At 43.1% G+C, this 18,011-nt stretch overlaps 1 long non-coding RNA gene and 1 other non-coding gene across 3 annotated transcripts in view; one reads left to right on the plus strand and one right to left on the minus strand.

Annotated features, from left to right (window-relative positions):
* LOC125965552 (uncharacterized) overlaps positions 1–16,842 on the minus strand; it is a 48,679-nt gene extending 31,837 nt beyond the window's left edge. The window contains exons 1-3 of one of the 2 annotated variants that reach the window (XR_007479580.1): positions 16,668–16,842; positions 14,943–15,112; positions 860–911 (exon numbers count right to left, since the gene is read on the minus strand). This is a non-coding gene — a long non-coding RNA (uncharacterized LOC125965552). The remainder of the gene's footprint in view (positions 1–859; positions 912–14,942; positions 15,113–16,667) is intronic. The other variant, XR_007479581.1, reaches the window with a different exon arrangement.
* LOC117197127 (U6 spliceosomal RNA) lies at positions 8,553–8,659 on the plus strand. The gene has a single exon (XR_004477654.1). It is a non-coding gene; the product is annotated as a U6 spliceosomal RNA (small nuclear RNA).
* Positions 16,843–18,011: the final 1,169 nt, after the last annotated feature.

Below are 18,011 nucleotides of genomic sequence, written 5' to 3' on the forward strand. Positions count from 1 at the left end.
GGTCTTCTTAGTTGCAGTAGGTCAGCTCCTTAGTTGCAGCTCGCGGGCTCTTTTAGTTGTGCCTTACCAGCTCCTTAGTTGCAGCACGTGGGCTCCTTAGTTGCGGCAGGTGGACTCCTTAGTTGCGGCTCACCAACAACTTAGTTGTGGCATGCGATCTCTTAGTTGCAGCATGCATGTGGGACCTAGTTCCCTGACCAGGGATCAAACCCAGGCCCCCTGCATTGGGAGCATGGAGTCTTATCCACTGCGCCACTAGGGAAGTCCCCAGGCCTTTGTTTTTGCATCTCTAAAATCTGGGAGTTCCAGGAGGTGGCTTCTGTGGTCCTTCCCATAGAAAGTGTGAGTTCCAACCCATCTTCACTTTCTGAAGGCAACCTATATTCACTCACGTTATAGATTCTAGGAGTTTTAATAAAATTAATGTCATTAATGTTTTTCTGTTAAAAAGACCGAGGGAAGGGCTTCCCTGGTGGCGCAGTGGTTGAGAGTCCGCCTGCTGATGCAGGGGACACGGGTTCGTGCCCCAGTCCGGGAAGATCCCACATGCCGCGGAGCAGCTGGGCCCGTGAGCCATGGCCCAGAGCCTGCGCGTCCGGAGCCTGTGCTCCACAATGGGAGAGGCCACAACAGTGAGAGGCCCGCGTACCGCAAAAAAAAAAAAAAAAAAAGACTGAGGGAAGTACATGGAATAATAATACACTGTTTGTGTTAAAAAGAATGCAGTAGATTTATAAATACTGATGTGGAAGATGTCCCATGAGTACTGCTAAGTTAAATAAACTGAGTTTCAAAACCATTTGTATAGTACAATATCATTTTTTACAAGAAAACAATGTGTGCGCATGCCTGTACATACCCAGATCTTCTCTCAGTCTTTCCCATCTCACTGTGCACCACAGTCCACTCAGCTGCTCAAGGCAAAAGACACAAGGATCAGTCACCCTGGTTCCTTCTTTTCCTTCACACCTTACCTCCCTCTCTTCACAGGACACAGGGGAGAAGCCACATGGATATCGCTCTTGAAAAGTCTTATGGGGCTTCCCTGGTGGCGCAGTGGTTAAGAATCTGCCTGTCAATGCAGGGAACATGGGTTCAAGCCCTGGTGGGGGAGGATCCCACATGCCGCAGAGCAACTAGGCCCGTGTGCCACAACTACTGAGCCTGTGCTCTAGAGCCCACGAGCCACAACTACTGAGTCCGTGAGCCACAACTACTGAAGCCCACGTGCCTAGAGCCCGTGCTCTACAACAAGAGAAGCCACTGCAATGAGAAGCCCGCGCACCGCATCAAAGAGCAGCCCCCGCTCGCCACAACTAAAGAAAGCCCGTGCGCAGCAAGGAAGACCCAAAGCAGCCAAAGATACATAAATAAAATAAATTTATTTTTTAAAAAAGTCTTATGATCTGGGGAAACAAGACGATGCACAAAAGCAGATTACTGAATAATTGGCCTAGACGTCATAATTGGAAGAGAGAGAATCCTGATGGCTGGATGGTCAGAGAAGAGGCACGAAAGGCTGAGTGGGTCAGGCTGGAGGAGCAGACGCATGAGGGAATCGGGGGGAGTGAGCGTGTGAGGGGAGGTGGCTGCCATTGACCGAGGCCTGGCACAGGTGCCTGTGTTAGTCTACGGGGGCTGCCGTAACAAAGTACCTCAGACTTGGTGGCTTTAACAATAGGAAAGTATTTTCTCACAGTTCCGGGGGCTGGCAGTCCAAGATCAAGGTGTGGGCAGGGCTGGTTTCCCCTGAGGCCTCTTCCCTGTGTGTGTGTCTGTGTCCTGACCTCACTTCCTCTTCTTCTACAGACACCAGTCTTATTGGATTAGAGTCTCTCCTACTGACCTCGTTTTAACTTACTTACCTCTCTAAAGACCCTAATTCCAAATACAGTCACATTCTGAGGTCCTGGGGGTTAAGACTTTCCTATGTGAATTTTGAAGGGATACAGTTCAGCCCACCACGTTGCCTACACCTGAAACGTAATAAATGGTGAGAAAATGGTTGAAAAACTGAATGAGTGAAGCAAATTGTGTTTGCTTTGTTTGTGGAAACGGTGGGAAGTTAGTGGGACACTTACAGTAGGAAAGATCATGGAGGGCCTTGAGCACTGGAGAGAGAAGTCCAGCTCAAGCTCTAAGACACTGGAGCAAAGGAATGCCTGGTGGTTGATACTGTTGCGGGCACATTAGAAGGCCCTGGTTTGCCTTGTGGGTTGGGGCAGAGGTGAGGCTGGAGGCAGGGAGGTCAGATGAGAGGCTAATTCAGTCATTCCAGGTGTGGGGCCACAAGGGCCTTGACCAAGGTGTTGGCCACAGAATAAAAGCTGGAGACGGATGGGTGTGCCTGGTGGTTGTTCCCAGCACCTGCACCAGCTGATGCAACTGTGAGGACCACATTCCACCTTCACCTTGAGAACAATGAGTCCTCTAGAAACTGGAAGGACAGCGGTTACCAAAGCCATGTAAGGTGAGCTCATAAGTCCGGAGACACCAATGATTCCAGATAATTCCTTTTGATTCAAGGCCCACTCAGTTTGTTTGGCCCTGCCCTGGCTCTGCAGCTAGGTGCTCTCTCCTCTACAGGATGGGTGGGTTACACTAGAACAGATTCTTCTTGATTCACAGAGGCATTAAACTCACTTCCACTGTGTCTTGGATTTTGTTGTCATCTCCCTGCATCACATCACTTACACCTACCAGGCTGTCCTCTCTCCTCTTCCCTATTTCTGAAAATCCTCTCCATCTTTGAAGTCCCAGTTTATACACAGCCTTGTCCACACAGCCCTCCATGATTATTACTGTTCAGGTGGCACTCTCCCTTGGCTGAATCCTAATCACACACACTTATGCCATAAAATCCACCAGGATATTAAATAATGTATTATGACAATGCTCAAGATGTTTGGAACATTCATGCAAACTCCCCCAGGAGATTCTAAACTCCTTGAGGTTATAAATTTGGGACTTCTTACGTATTTCTTACCTGCCAGATCCAGTACATACTAGGTGCTCAAGAAATTAATGCTGAGACAGTAGCCAACACCCCAGAAGTCCATGGAGGTTTTTCCCTTGGCCCAGGAAGCGGGGTTAGTAACAAAAGTAGTAGAGATAAAATTTAAGTATATTATTTCAATCCATAGAAATAGCCTTTAAGTCACAACTGCACCAGCTCTCCCCTTACTTCCTTAATACAGCTCAAAAAAGCATCAGCTCCAAGGCAGAGGAGTCCTTATACCTCCAAAAGGAGCTTCGTGGGTCAAAACACAAAGCTGACTTATCCTCACGTGCATAATGTTGATAAAAGGGTTGAGCGACTGACTCTTGGCAGTCTGCATCCAAGGAGATGATTAACCTGTCCTTGGAGGCAGGTAGGAACAACGCCTGTGATAAGGATCATACAGAGGGCCTGAGGGGAGCTGGTGCCCGGGCAAACTTTGGGGTGGAACACTGCTGTTTGAATACTACTTATAAGAAGAGGACAAAGGGGAGTTGGCAGGTATTTTTGCAGAAAGGTAAAAGCCGATCCTCAAATGCATATGGAATTGCAAGGGGCCCCAAATACCCAAAAGAATCTTGAGAAAGAAGAACAAAGTTGGAAGACTCATAATTCCCCATTTCAAAACTTACCACAAAGCTACAGTAATCAAAACAGTGTGGTAATGGCATTAAAAATAGACGTATAGCCCAATGGGATAGGATAAGAGACTTGAGATAAATTCATGTGTCTGTGGTCAAATAATTTTCAACAAGGGTGCCAAGTCCATTCAATGGGTGAAGTCTTTTTAACAAATGATGCTGGGAAAACTGGATATCCACATGCAAAAGAGTGAAGTCAGTCCCCTATTTTACACCATATACAAAAATCAAGTCAAATGGATCAATGACCTAAATATCAAATCTAAAACCATAAAACCCTTAGAAGAAAACACAGGGGTAAGTCTTCATGACCTTGGATTTGGCAATGAATTCTTAGATATGACACCAAAAGCACAAGCAACAAAAGAAAAAAAAAGATAAATCAGACTTCAAAATTAAAAACTTTCATGCACCAAAAGACATTATCAAGAAAGTGAAAAGATAACCTGTAGAATGGAAGAAAATATCTGCAGGTCAAATACCTGATAAAGGTTTAATATCCAAAATATATAAAGAACTTCTAACGCCCAACAGCAAGAAGACAAATGACAAAACTTAAGAAATGGCCAAAGGATTTAAATAGACATTTCTCCAAAGAAGATATGCAAAGAGCCATCAAGCATATTAAAAAATGTATAATATCATTAGTAATTAAGGAAATGCAAGTCAAAAGCACATTGAGATACCATTTCACACTGATTAGGTGGGCCATTATCAAAAACAAACAAACAAAACCCAGAAAATAATGTGTTGACAAAGATGTGGAGAAACTGGAATGCTAATACATTGCTGGTGAAAATGTAAAATGGTGCAGCCACTTTGGAAAACAGTTTGCTATTTCCTCAAAAAGCTAAACATAGAATAACCATATCATTCAGCAATTCCACTCCTAGGTATATCCCCAAAGAATTAAAAACAGGTGTTCAAACAGATAGTTGTCCACCAACGTTTATTGCAGCATTATTTGCAATAGCCAAAAGGTAGAAACAACCCGTGTCCATCAGCAGATGAATGGATAAACAAAATGTGTTATATATATACTATGAAATATTATTCACCCATAAAAAAGGAATGAAGTTCTGATACAACACGGGTGAACCTTGAAAACATTATGCTAAATGAAATAAGCCAGACACAAAGAGCCGAATATTGTATGATTCCACTTTTATGAAACATCTAAAATAGGCAAATCCACAGACACAGGAAGTGTAATAGAGGTTACTAGGAGCTTGGGGAGGGGTCAATGGAGAGTTTTTGTTTGTTTGTTTGTTTGTTTGTTTTTGCGGTACGCGGGCCTCTCACTGTTGTGGCCTCTCCCGTTGCGGAGCACAGGCTCGCGGAGCACAGGCTCCGGACGCGCAGGCTCAGCGGCCATGGCTGAGGCTCACGGGCCCAGCCGCTCCGCGGCATGTGGGATCTTCCCGGACCGGGGCACGAACCCCTGTCCCCTGCATAGGCAGGCGGACTCGCAACCACTGCACCACCAGGGAAGCCCAAGAGAGTTATTTCTTAATGCTTACAAAGTTTCTGTTTGGGGTGGTGAAAAAGTCTTGAAAATAGATAGTGATCCTTGTACAACATTGTGAATGTACTTTATGTCACTGACCTGTACACTTAAAATGGTTAAAATGGCAAATTTTCTGTTAAACATATTTTACCGCAATAATTTTTTTTTTATAAAATAAAAGAAGAGTTGGCAGATGTGAGGAGCAGAAGCAAGGTGCAATGTGTACCTGGCACTCTCTGGAATGGGTAGATATTGGGAGAGTATGTGGTAATGGCCAGGCTTTTATTTCAAAGACATTTTGTGTTAGATGCCAAAATATGCCTAAATACACAAAAATCATAGGCAGAGAAGATTTGTTCCAACAAATTGGGAGAAGCAAGATTCACCCTTGGAGTCAGCAGACTGATCCACAGGCTTTTGGGGCCACCCCAAGATGCTGAGAAAATGATCTCTTAAGTTCACTTTCTATGCCCAAGCTTTATTATTCTGGCGGCACTTACTTCCTTTGCCATGTTAAATTAAAAAAAAACAAACTCAGATGACAGATGCTCAAAAGCTTGCTTAGCTAGAAAATGTTTAATCTTCCAGCATCTCTTATGTCAAAAAAAAATAGGCACTATGGCTTCCATAGCCTTTTAATTTACTTTTCAGGATAAGATATGTCAGTTTCCTATTCAGCAGAATGTTGAATTCTGTTACCTTAAGAGAAAGCCACTTAGAGTCACGTTCCGTCCTCCCCTGACCCCGCAGGACACTGGCTCTGGGGCACTGCAGTGTTCTGATCCATCTCTAGAAAAGCATGAGCATTGAGATAATGTGAGTGATGCTCAAAATACGTTTGTGATATATAGAGAATCTCAGCTCCCTATGAGATGGAGAAAGAAGTACAAAGAGGTGATTGTTAGGAGAAAAGAAAAGGACATCCCTGGGATACTAAAGAAGTTTAAGTTCAGCTTTTAAAGAGGGACATGTTTAAAAGAGAGCACATAGGGTCCTTATGAACTTCAAGCCTCTTTGAATATCTCTGCAACTTCATGTGGATGATTCTAAACCTTCAGTTGGATCAGGAAACTGATTTTCTGGGCTCTCCACTTTTGAATTTAAGAGTGAGCTGCCTGCAAATCAGACATGTCCTCAAATATTTAAACCTCCTAAATGAAAAGGTCCTCCTGAAAAGCACAGGTAAAGAAGTGTGACTGTAACAACATTTCTGCTTAAAAATGAAAAGTGAGCCTTTAAAATAGATACATACTTCTGTATAAGTGACATTTGGTTGGATCTGACATGATGGCTAGTTTGCTCGATTTTCCTTTATTTTGGTTTCTCTGTTCTGCTCAAATTATACTATGCAGATACACCACACAGCTGCCCTAAAGACTAATTGCTAAGAGACAGCTCTTTCAGGGAAGTAGATTCAATTATCATCAAATCTTTAATTACACAGTATATTACATACTTCACATGTATAATTATTTATTTTATGGCATCATGCCATCCTATAGATAAACAAAGACTGAGAACATTTACTAGCTTTTCTGGGAGTGTCCCTAAAAGGGTGTAATTTTCATTCTAACCAATAACTAAGATGGGAATAACCCCAGAAGTAGATTGTTAACCTGCTGGTGTAAAATAAGTTCAGGAATTCCCCTCATGAATATTTTGTCTTTAATGTAAAATTGCAGAAGTGTTTATCAAACCCACATGAATATATTATTTATATTTGTGTTGGAAATACAAATATAAATAATGTAGAGATTTTGTATTCAAGGAATTCACAGTATAGCATGGGAAGACTGGCATATAAATAAATCATTAAAATAAAGTCTGATAAAGGCACAAAAAGAAGTGAGTAGGGGATGAAGGGTGGTGATGATCTTCATGGTGGTAGGTAAAAGTCAAAAGTGAATACTGGGGAGATCAGCTCGGTGCTTTGTGACCACCTAGAGGGGTGGGATAGGGAAGGTGGGAGGGAGATGCAAGAGGGAGGGGATATGGGGATATATGTATATGTATAGCTGATTCATTTTGTTATACAGCAGAAAGTAACACACCATTGTAAAGCAATTACACTCCAATAAAGATGTTAAAAAAAAAAGTGAAGAATGAATAGGCATTTTCATGCTTACAAAAGTCAACAGAACACTCCAGCAAGAGGGAACAGCACGTGCAAAGAAACACAAAAAAGAGTGATGGGTTTAGGACGACTCTGTGTAGATCTATATTGCTATAAATATAGGGGTAAGCTGATAAGAAGTGAGACTGAAAATACAGAGTAAGGCCAGGGGGTTCTATGTTTTACCATCCTCAATAAGTAATAACAGGTAATTCATTTCATCTTAACATAACATAAATTGTGTTACTGGATTGTAAAATACGACTGAGTTCGAATGAGTGGTCCTAAGAGCAACTGAACCAAGACTCTTAAAGCTCAACCATACTCTTCAGAGAACCAGTAGCAACAAAAGAAGAGTCTCTCTGGGCTTCCCTGGTGGCGCAGTGGTTGAGAGTCCGCCTGCCGATGCAGGCGACGCGGGTTCGTGCCCCGGTCCGGGAAGATCCCACATGCCGCGGAGCGGCTGGGCCCGTGAGCCATGGCCGCTGAGCCTGTGCGTCCGGAGCCTGTGCTCCGCAACGGAACAGGCCACGGCAGTGAGAGGGCCACGTACCAAAAAAAAAAAAAAAAAAAAAAAAAAGAGTCTCTCTTTCCATGCCCCCATCCCCAACTTCAAAACTGTCAGTTTATTACAAATAAGTCAAGCAGAACAGGGACAGTCGGAAGAGGATGCCATTGGGGCAATTCCCAGCAGGCTGAGTGACTCCGGGCCCTGCTGTTGGCTGCTTGGGTCCTGGGTCTGGGCTGAGAAGATGTGCAGGTTGAGGAAGGGGTGCACAGATAGGATGTGATCTCCTTGGAAAAGCAGTGTGGGGAATTGATAGCTTTTAGGCAATAGAGTCCAGGCTCCGCTGAGGGGACGGTTCCGTGTCCTTAAGGATGGCTGCTGCTGGGAATTCTCATTCCACACCTGACCACCTGCCCTCCTTTGAATCTATTGATATTTCCTCTTCTGATGTCGTCCAGCATCACAATGTCTCTGCTACTGGAGCCCTCACAGTGATGAGACCATACAGAGCTGTCTGTTGTTGATCATGGACAACAAGGGAGCTCTGCCTCCCACTCCCTGTTTCCCTCTGATCAAGACATGGCAAAGTTCATTTGCACATTCAACAAATTGTATTCTTTTCATAGCATAATTTTGTTAAGTTATCTTAGCATCTAATTGAGGAAGAGGGTAAAGAAGGAAGAGAATACAATCGTCCCTCGGCATCTGTGGGGCATTGCTTTCAGGACTCCCACGGACACCAAAATCCACAGGTACTCAAGTCCCTCATAGAAAATGCCCTGTACGTGCTCACTTCGGCAGCACATATACTAAAATTGGAATGATACAGAGAAGATTAGCATGGCCCCTGCACAAGGATGACATGCAAATTCGTGAAGCGTTCCATATTTTTTGATTCACTTTGTTATAAAGCAGAAACTAACACCATTGTAAAGCAACTATACTCCAATAAAGATGTTAAAAAAAAAAGAAAGAAAAGAAAAGAAAAAAGAAAGAAAAAAAAAAGAAAGTCGGCCCTCCATGTCTGCTGTTCTGCATCCGCAGATTCAACAAACCGTAGCTAGAAATCCATGGCTGGTTCATTCTGTGGATGTGCAATACTCAGATTGAGGGCTGACTGCATTTACAAACCCAGCACGTGCTCAACTCTGTGGTGGGTGCTCTAAATATATTATCTCATTTAATCCTTCAACATTCCTGTGAGGTAGGCATTGTTCACCTATTTTGCAGATGTGAATATAATCACAAAGTCCATGTTATTGGGAACTTAGCCGCCACCGTTACCCAGCCCAGTCTTGAGCACAATGGTCTAGGCAAGTATCTAGCACAGCAGATGACTGATATATGATAGATGGGCTTGGCTGGATCCTTGTCCCTGATCAAGTTGATAAAGTTTTACCTAGTTTTTCCTGCCCTTCTGCCTTATTTCAGCACTCCAAACATATATTGGTGGAGAACCGGCAGTTCTGGGCACCATATTAGGCTCTCTAAAGGAAAAGTCAAAGTCTTATATGCATTTATTTATACCCTACTTTTTCCTTCCAGGGATTTAAAGTGATTTACTGGGACTTCCCTGGTAGCACCGTGGTTAACAATGCTCCTGCCAAAGCAGGGGACATGGGTTTGAGCCCTGGTCCGGGAAGATCCCACATGCCACAGAGCAACTAAGCCCATGTGCCACAACTACTGAAGCCTGCATGACTAGAACCTGCACTCTGCAACAAAGAGAAGCCACTGCAATGAGAAGCCTGCGCACCACAATGAAGAGTAGAGAAACGCTGCAGCTAGAGAAAGCCCGTGGGCAGCAATGAAGACCCAATGCAGCCAAAAAAATAAAAATAAAATAAAGTGATTTATCACAAAGATACCTACAATAACATGACTAAGTACAAATAAAAATAAAACAATAGGATCACGGGTAACTTAAACATGACTAGTTAAAATAAAATAAAAGCTAATAACAGAAGAGGCAAAGTAAAATCATAAATATGTAGGCTATAAGGAATTATAGAGTTGCCATAATTAAGCCTCAATTTTTACTTTTTGTTTACTACCAGCCAAACTGAAAAGGAAAATATGGTCAGTTACATAGTCCTTATTCTTAGGAAAAGAAACTTCCTCAAGGGAAGCTTAGCTCTTTGAAAAATTTGGTTCTAAATTATATACCTCATACACAGTTTCATATTAGCTTCCACCTGCCCCACTCATGACAGAGTAGAAACTATATCATACATTCCTAGAGCAAAAGCAGTAAAGTAAAACTCTGTAGTAAAGGTTAATAAAGAGGTTCTCAAGCTGGGATATAGAGTTTGTATCAGTTATCTGTTGCTGTGTAACAAATCTTTCCAAAGCTTAAAACAGCCACCATTTTATTTGCTCATGATCCTGAGGGTCAGCAAACTGGGCTGAGCTCAGGTGGGCACTTCTACCAACACTCAGGCCTCACACTGCAGAGGTTCTGATAATGGGATGAGGCCCATTTATTAGCAGCAGATTAAAAAGCTCCTCAGGTGATTCTTATATATTGCCAAGCTTCAGAGTCACCAGCCTCATGCACAACACTAAATCACAACCGAGTGAAGGCTGTTCTTCCCGGGTGAGGTGAAGTCAAAAAGGACTTGGAGAAGTCTGAGACCTAGATTAGCCAAAACAATACTGAAAAAGAACAAAGTTGGAGAACTCATACTTGCTGATTTCAAAATTTACTATAAAGTTACAGTAATCAAGACAGTGTGGCATGGCATAAAGAAGATGTATATATCAAGGGATCAGAATAGAGAGTCCAGGAATAAACCCTCACATCTATAATCAACTGATTTTCAACAAGGGTGCGAAGATCATTCAATGGGGAAAGAAGGGTCTTTTCAACAATATGCAAAGGAACGATTTTGGACCCCCTTTTTCCATCATCTAAAAGAAGTTACTCAAAATAGGTCATAGACCTAAATGTAAGAGCTAGAACTATGTAACTCTTAAAAAAAAAAAAAAAGGATAGGATTATACAACATGACCAAGTGGGATTTACCCTAGGAATGTAAGGTTGTTTTAAAACCCAAAATTCAATTAATGTAATTCACTATAGTAATAGAAAAAAAGGACAAACACCACATGGTCATCTCAATAGCTTCAGAAAAGTCATTTCTCAAAATCCAATTTACATTCATGATACAATTGCTCAATAAACTAAGGATAAAAGGAAGCTTCCACAATTTAACATTATACTTAACAGTAAAAGACTGAATGTGTGGGCTTCCCTGGTGGCGCAGTGGTTGCGAGTCTGCCTGCCGATGCAGGGGACACGGGTTCGTGCCCCGGTCCAGGAAGATCCCACATGCCGCAGAGCCGCTGGGCCCGTGAGCCATGGCCGCTGGGCCTGCGCGTCCGGAGCCCGTGCTCCGCAACGGGAGAGGCCACAGCAGTGAGAGGACCACGTATCGCAAAAAAAAATGACTGTGTGAAGGAATATGATTCAGGCTTAAAAAGGAAGGAAATTCTGACACAGGCTACACCATGCATGAACCTAGAAGTCATTATGCTAAGTGAAATAAGCCAGTTACAAAAAAGATAAATACTGTATGATTCCACTTATATAAAGTACCTAGAATAGTCTAATTCATAGGGACAGAAAGTAGAATGGTTGGTGCCAGAGTCTGAGAAGACAGAGGAACAGGGAGTTATTGTTTAAAGGTACAGAGTTTCAGTTTGGGACGATGAAAAGAGTTCCACGGATGATGGTGGTGATGGTTGCACAACAGTGCAAATGTACTAAATGACAATGAACTGTACCCTTAAAAATGGTAAATTTTACGTTATGTAATTTTATATTTCACCACAATTTTTTTTTTTTTTTTGGCTGCGTTGGGTCTTTGTTGCTGCGTGCGGGCTCTCTCTAGTTGCGGCGAGCAGGGGCTAATCTTGATTGCAGTGTGCGGGCTTCTCATTGTCGTGGCTTCTCTTGTTGTGGAGCACGGTATCTAGGCTCACAGGCTTCAGCAGTTGTGGCAAATGGACTCAGCAGTTGTGGCTTGCGGGCTCTAGAGTGCAGGCTCAGTAGTTGTGGTGCATGGGCCTAGTTGCTCCACGGCACGTGGGATCTTCCCGGACCAGGGCTCGAACCCGTGTCCTCTACATTGGCAAGCAGATTCTTAACCACTGCACCACCAGGGAAGTGCCTCACCACAATTTTTAAAATAAAAATAAGTAAATACAACAGTGAAAGAATGAATGCTTTCCTAAGACCTAGAACAAGGCAGGGATATCTGCTCTCATCACTTTTACTCAGCATTGTCCTGGAATCTCCAGCCAGTGAAATAATGCAAGAAAAACAAATAAAAGGTATATAAACTGGAAAGGAAGAAGTAGAAGTGTCTCTATTCACAGAAAACATGATCCTGTACGTAGAAAATTCTAAGGAGTCTCCAAAAATGTACTAGAATGAATAAACCAGTTCAGCAAGGCCACAGGACACAAAACCAATACGAAGTTAATTATATTTTAATATGCTAACGATGAACAATTCAGAAATGAATTGTTTTTTGTTCATTTTTCAGAAATGAACAATTTCATTCACAATAGCACCAAAAAGAACAAAATACTTGGGAATCAATTTAACAAAAAAGTACAAGAACTATGCACAAAACTCCTAAAACATTGCTGAGATATTTACCTGAACGTCTGATCAAATGGAGAGGCGTGCCGTGCACATCAATCAGAAGGCTCAGTTACTGTTAAAGAGGCAGTCCTCCCTAAATTGATCTAGAGATTCCACATAATCCCCACGAAAGTCTCAGGAGGGCTTTTTTGGTATAATAGAATTTGACAACCTGACCCTACAAGTTACATGGAAATGCAAAGAACATGGAACAGCCAAACAGTTTTGAAAAAGAACTAAGTTGGGACACTTACACTACCTGGTTTCAAAGCTTTCTATAAAAGTAGAGTAATCAGGACAATCTTTTTGTTTGTTTGTTTGGCCGCAACGCACAGCTTGTGGGATCTTAATTCTCCAATCAGGGATCGAACTTGCACCCTTGGCAATGAAAGCACGGAGTCCTAACCACTGGACTGCCAGGGAATTCCCTGGGACAACCTTGTATTGGCATAAACGTAGACATATGGGTCAATAGAACAGAATGGCATGTCCAGAAATAAGCCCTTATGGTCACAATCAATTGCTTTCCAACAAAGATGCCAAGGCAAAAAAAAAAGTATAACTTTCCTCCCACTATACGCAAAAATTCACTCTTAGATCTAAATGTAGGAGCTAAATAATTATTATCTACACTAATTCCAAAAATCTACCCCCCAAAACCCCCAACTAACTAGCTCTTTGCTTTACTTCACTAGGGCAAATGACAAAGGTTAGAGATGGGCCAAATATTTTGAATGCCATTGTCTGTTATTTTTGACACCTTTACCAATATTTTCCTCTCTGAGACCAGATTTGTCAAGTTGAGTGCCTTGGAAGAAAACCCCACCACATTACCCTGATGGACGTCTGCATAGGAAAGAAAGGTAATGGAATTTTTAAGTTGATCCCCAGGGTACTGAAAAATCCTAGACGGGTTCTGAACTCAGATTCTGTTCTAAAGAATCGTATTTTCCATCTAGAGAATTTGATTGCCAGTTGCGCTAATAATTTCTCAAATTTAGCTGTGATCATTCACCTTAATTTAATCTGAAGATGTAACGAGGAAAGGAAGACCTCCCCAGGGGTGTTCGCCACTGAGTTCCTTCGGCCTTAAAAGGCTGAGAGGGTCTACAAAATTCTAGGTCAGCAGCTGTGATTTGGGGGATTTCACAGACGGAAGAGCCCCAGTTTGTGTCTATCCTGACGGCCTGGGATGCTGCTAGTCAGGACCAAGCCTGCTTCTGTGAAATGCCTCCGAGGCAAGCAGTCCCTCATTAATCTTAAGACTCAGTAGACCTGAGAAATGAGCAGCTCTCTCTAGGGAGCAGCTGTAGGTTTGCCCATGTGTTCTGGATTCCTTCCAGCTTCTGGGTAGGTTTCTTTCTTGCAGTTCAGGAATGGGTGTGGGAAGCCGCAAGCTTCAGCTCTCCACCAGGGAAAGCGTATTCATTCACCTGCCAACACAAGCAGCAACTTGCGGGATCAACACTTCACTTCCTTTGTCTAGAGATTTGATACAAAGAAAATCAGGTCCCCTTCCCATGAGGCCAATGTAAAGCAGCTGTATTAAAAACAAGGATATACACCCAAAACACAATTTCCATCTCTCTCCCTACCTACCCACAGATACTCATGGAAGTTGAATTTCAGACTAGCCATGCATGTCTTTTTAGAAGATTAGCTTCCCTCCAACCAAACCAGCCAAACCTAAAACGTCTATTTCAGGTAGTAGTGACCTTCGTTTGTTTTAGAATGTGTCATGCTCCCATTAGAGACATTAAATCTTTCTCTTCTCATGAATTAAACTGTCACAATTAAGAATTGTAACTCAACATTTACCAGCCCTCATATGCCACTTCCTACCTGAGAATTTCATAACTTTCAAGATAAAATGATAGCTCACACAGTAGGAAAAAAAAAAAAGATACTGTGTGAGTCTGAGCAAGTCATCGTCCTCTTCTTGAGGAAGTGTGTGCAGGGGTTAGCGTGCAATCAGTGTCTCTTTCAGGTCTACTCTTCCTCGATTTTATGACAGATTACAGAAAATGCTTAGGACCATCCTTAGTGTGTGACAAAGTTAAGCATGGCATGTGATCCTAGCTCTCCACTGTCATTTCTGAGTGTTTCTCCTGCTAGTATTCTATTTTACGTTTTTTTTTTTCAATGAATAATGTTCTCATCATCCTGCCTCTTTTTGATATTTCCTTTTATGTTTTAAAAACAGCATCTTTTACCAGATTATAAAATTAGTTCTGTTCATTACAAAATTCTAAAATATGAAGAGAGCCATAGATCAGTCCCACTGTAAAGCAAAGTCTCATTTTGAATAATGTCAGCAACCACACCTCCTCCCCCTAACTACTCTGAGAAGTTTAGATTATGTATACCGAATTTTCTAAAGCCAGGCACACCTGAGATATGTTTTGCTCAGGGACCTGCCCATTTGCAATCACTTCTTCCAGGAGATTCCGTGAGAGTCACTCATTTACAGACATTTCCTGCTTATGTCTAAAAACCACTTTGTGAGTCATGGCCATTTACTCACCTCCATCGCTGTGTGTTGTCAGGTGTGTGATGGCAAACCTGCTGCCTGACATTCTGTAACTGCCCCGCCCCAGGGAGCTGGGGCTCACGGGCAGTGGTCCCCCTCCCACCACGGAAGTGCAGGGAGAAACACCTGCTCCTCTCAACCTTGGGTCGGTGAATGATGTGGACCTGCCAACGACAAATGAGGCTTCTTCTGACTCATCCGTGCACAAAGCTGCTTTATCTCCCTCCTCTCACCCTTGTGCCCTGCCCAGCCTTTCCTTCAGACAAGCCAGGGATGGAAATGAAAGTGGGCACCCTGGGCCCAGAGAGCTAGGAGGTTGCTGAATCAGGAGCCCGCCAGCCCTGCAGCAATGGCCCCAGTAAATGCCCCACGCCTGGGCCACGCCTCTCATTGGGGACCGCAAAGTCCTTAAAGCACTGGCTCATGAGTCCCAGGCAGGCCCTGGGAAATGACTGGGCTATTTTCAAAGTCTGGGAAGCTAAGGCACAGTGGGGTCACGGTCATGATGGACATCACACAAGAAGATGATTCAGCGAGAACTTGGGACTTCCATGTTATTTTTAACCCTTCCTCCCCCACCCTTTTTCCTGATATTTTCTGGAATCGAACTCGTATTTTCAATGGATGGCGAAAGGGAATAACAACTTTGTACAAAATATAATCTACAAATAGCAATCCAGTGCTTTAGGACAGCCCAGAGAATCTCTGTGTGGCTTTTAGAATAGCTTTGCTTCCTGAACTCTCCCGGGAGCGTCTCCCCTTTCTGAAAGCTTTATTTCTTACAATGCCAATGTCTTTTAGAAGGCAGTCACCTCAGGTTTTAAGATGGTTTCTCAGATTTTGATGTGCAAAAAAATCACCTGGAGATTGTCTTAAAATGCGGAATCTGGGGCTTCCCTAGTGACGCAGTGGTTAAGAATCCGCCTGCCAACGCAGGGGACACGGGTTCGATCCCTGGTCCGGGAAGATCCCACATGCCGCGGAGCAACTAAGCCCGTGCGCCACAACTACTGAGCCCACGTGCCACAACTACTGAAGCCGACGCGCCTAGAGCTCCGCAACGAGAAGCCACGACAATGAGAAGCCCGCGCACCGCACCGCAACGAAGAGTAGCCCCCGCTCACCACAACTAGAGAAAGCCCATGCACACAGCAACGAAGACCCAATGCAGCCAAAAATAAATAAATAAAATAAATTTAAAAAAGAAAAAAATGCAGAATCTGATCCGATAGACCTGGGTGGGGCCTGAGCCTCTGGATTTCTAATAAACTCTCAGCTGCTGCTGGCGGTCCAGTGATTACACTTTGAGTAGCAGGGGGCCAGCCAGAGAAAGCCACCTGTGGACACTGCCCTCTTGAAAAATAAGACTTAGAGCACATCCATGGCTTCCCTCAACACCAGCTTTCTGGGAGCTTAATTGTCTGAGTCTTTAATTATTCTGAGTTTAATTATCTTGACTCTTAAAGAGTCTGACTTGCAAACCATGCTCATGTTAGCCCATCACAGCACCGGATGGAGGTAAGGAAGTCATGGTTGTTTAAAGCCTGTACAAACTAGTGAGATGGTTTTATCTCTGATCGTACTTAACATAGTTAATAGACATGCTCCTTCGAAGAGTACTACCAGGTAAAATTGTTTGCTAAGCAACATTCCAATGCAATAGACTGAAAAAGAGATTAAATTAATAGGAGGTCATTTGAGAGTGAAGAGAAAAATTACCCTTCAAACCAGCCATCCAGTGCATCTCAAGAACATAGTCCAGGCACATAAGAGGTTTTACTACATACATTTAACAGTGTCTGAAATGACCTTTCACCTCTGTCAAGTTATTCATGTGCCCAGTGGTTGTCATGGCAACGCTGATAAGCAGCAGTGGCTTCTCGACACCTATGGAATGCCGGAGTCATCCGAGCAGTCTCATTTTCTAGTCTTCCAGCCTGTCACCCTATAAACTAAGAGACGATTGAGGCCCTAGGGCACAATTTCTAAGTAATTAGGTGTACTGCAGAGTCGAGGACCTTCCCAGACCTGAAACTTCCACCCACAGCCTCCAGGACCAGGAGACAGTCACCCAGGGAGGAACCTTGCCTGTGCTCTTCTGGCCCAGACAGCAAGGACAGAGACAAACGTGCGTCTGCTAACATCTACTGCCCACCAGCACCTTGGCCCGCGCCTCTCTGAGGGGAGGAGAGTGGAGATGGTGACAGCAGCGTGCCCAGCATGCTCCACTCCCCGAGTCCCCCCCCGCTCCCCAAGCTCCAGCTTCCCCTAGACAGCAGACTTTCACTCTGTCCACAAATTCCTACAGCCTGACAACATAAAACTTCACTCACCTTTTTCTTTAATATTGGGAGATATTTCAACTGTACTGAAAAGTACAGATGATTTTTCAAATACGTATATACTAGCTTTATCAATTATCGACATTAAATATTTTTGACAGAAACAAATGTCCAGGTAGAGTTGATATTCCCTGAGTACTTGTACCCAATCCTTTCTCTCCTTCTTTCCAGAGCTTTGCTATTTGTCATTCCCATGCATATTTTACATCAAGACTTCATATGTTAGTGATAATACAAATATGTTATGTTTTGCATGGCTTTATACAAATGGCATCCCACTATATGCAGCTTAAAAAATTTTTTTTCACTGAAAATTATGTTTATGAGGTGTATCCATGTTGACACATGTAACTCTAATTCATCCATTTTAATTTGCTGTATAGTATTCCACTGCATGAATAAAAACATTTACCTACTCTCCTGTTCATGGGCACTGAAGTTGCTTGAAATTTTCTCTTACAGATAAAGTTGCCATGAACATACTTGTAAAGTCCCCTTGTGTGCATGTCCTAGATTCATTACCTAGAAGTAGGGATCCTGGGACACAGAATAGCACAGCTTTCCTTTTACTAGATGCTTCCAATTTGCTTTCCAAAGTGTACCAGCTTACAATTCCACCAGCAGTGGGGAGAGTTCCTATCTTTCCACATCTTCACCAACACATAGAATAATCAGACTTTTTAGTTTCTGCTCATCTAGCAGGAATAAAATGGTATATTCC

Source organism: Orcinus orca, chromosome 10 (genome assembly GCF_937001465.1).
Source record: "Orcinus orca chromosome 10, mOrcOrc1.1, whole genome shotgun sequence".
NCBI lineage: Eukaryota > Metazoa > Chordata > Mammalia > Artiodactyla > Delphinidae > Orcinus > Orcinus orca.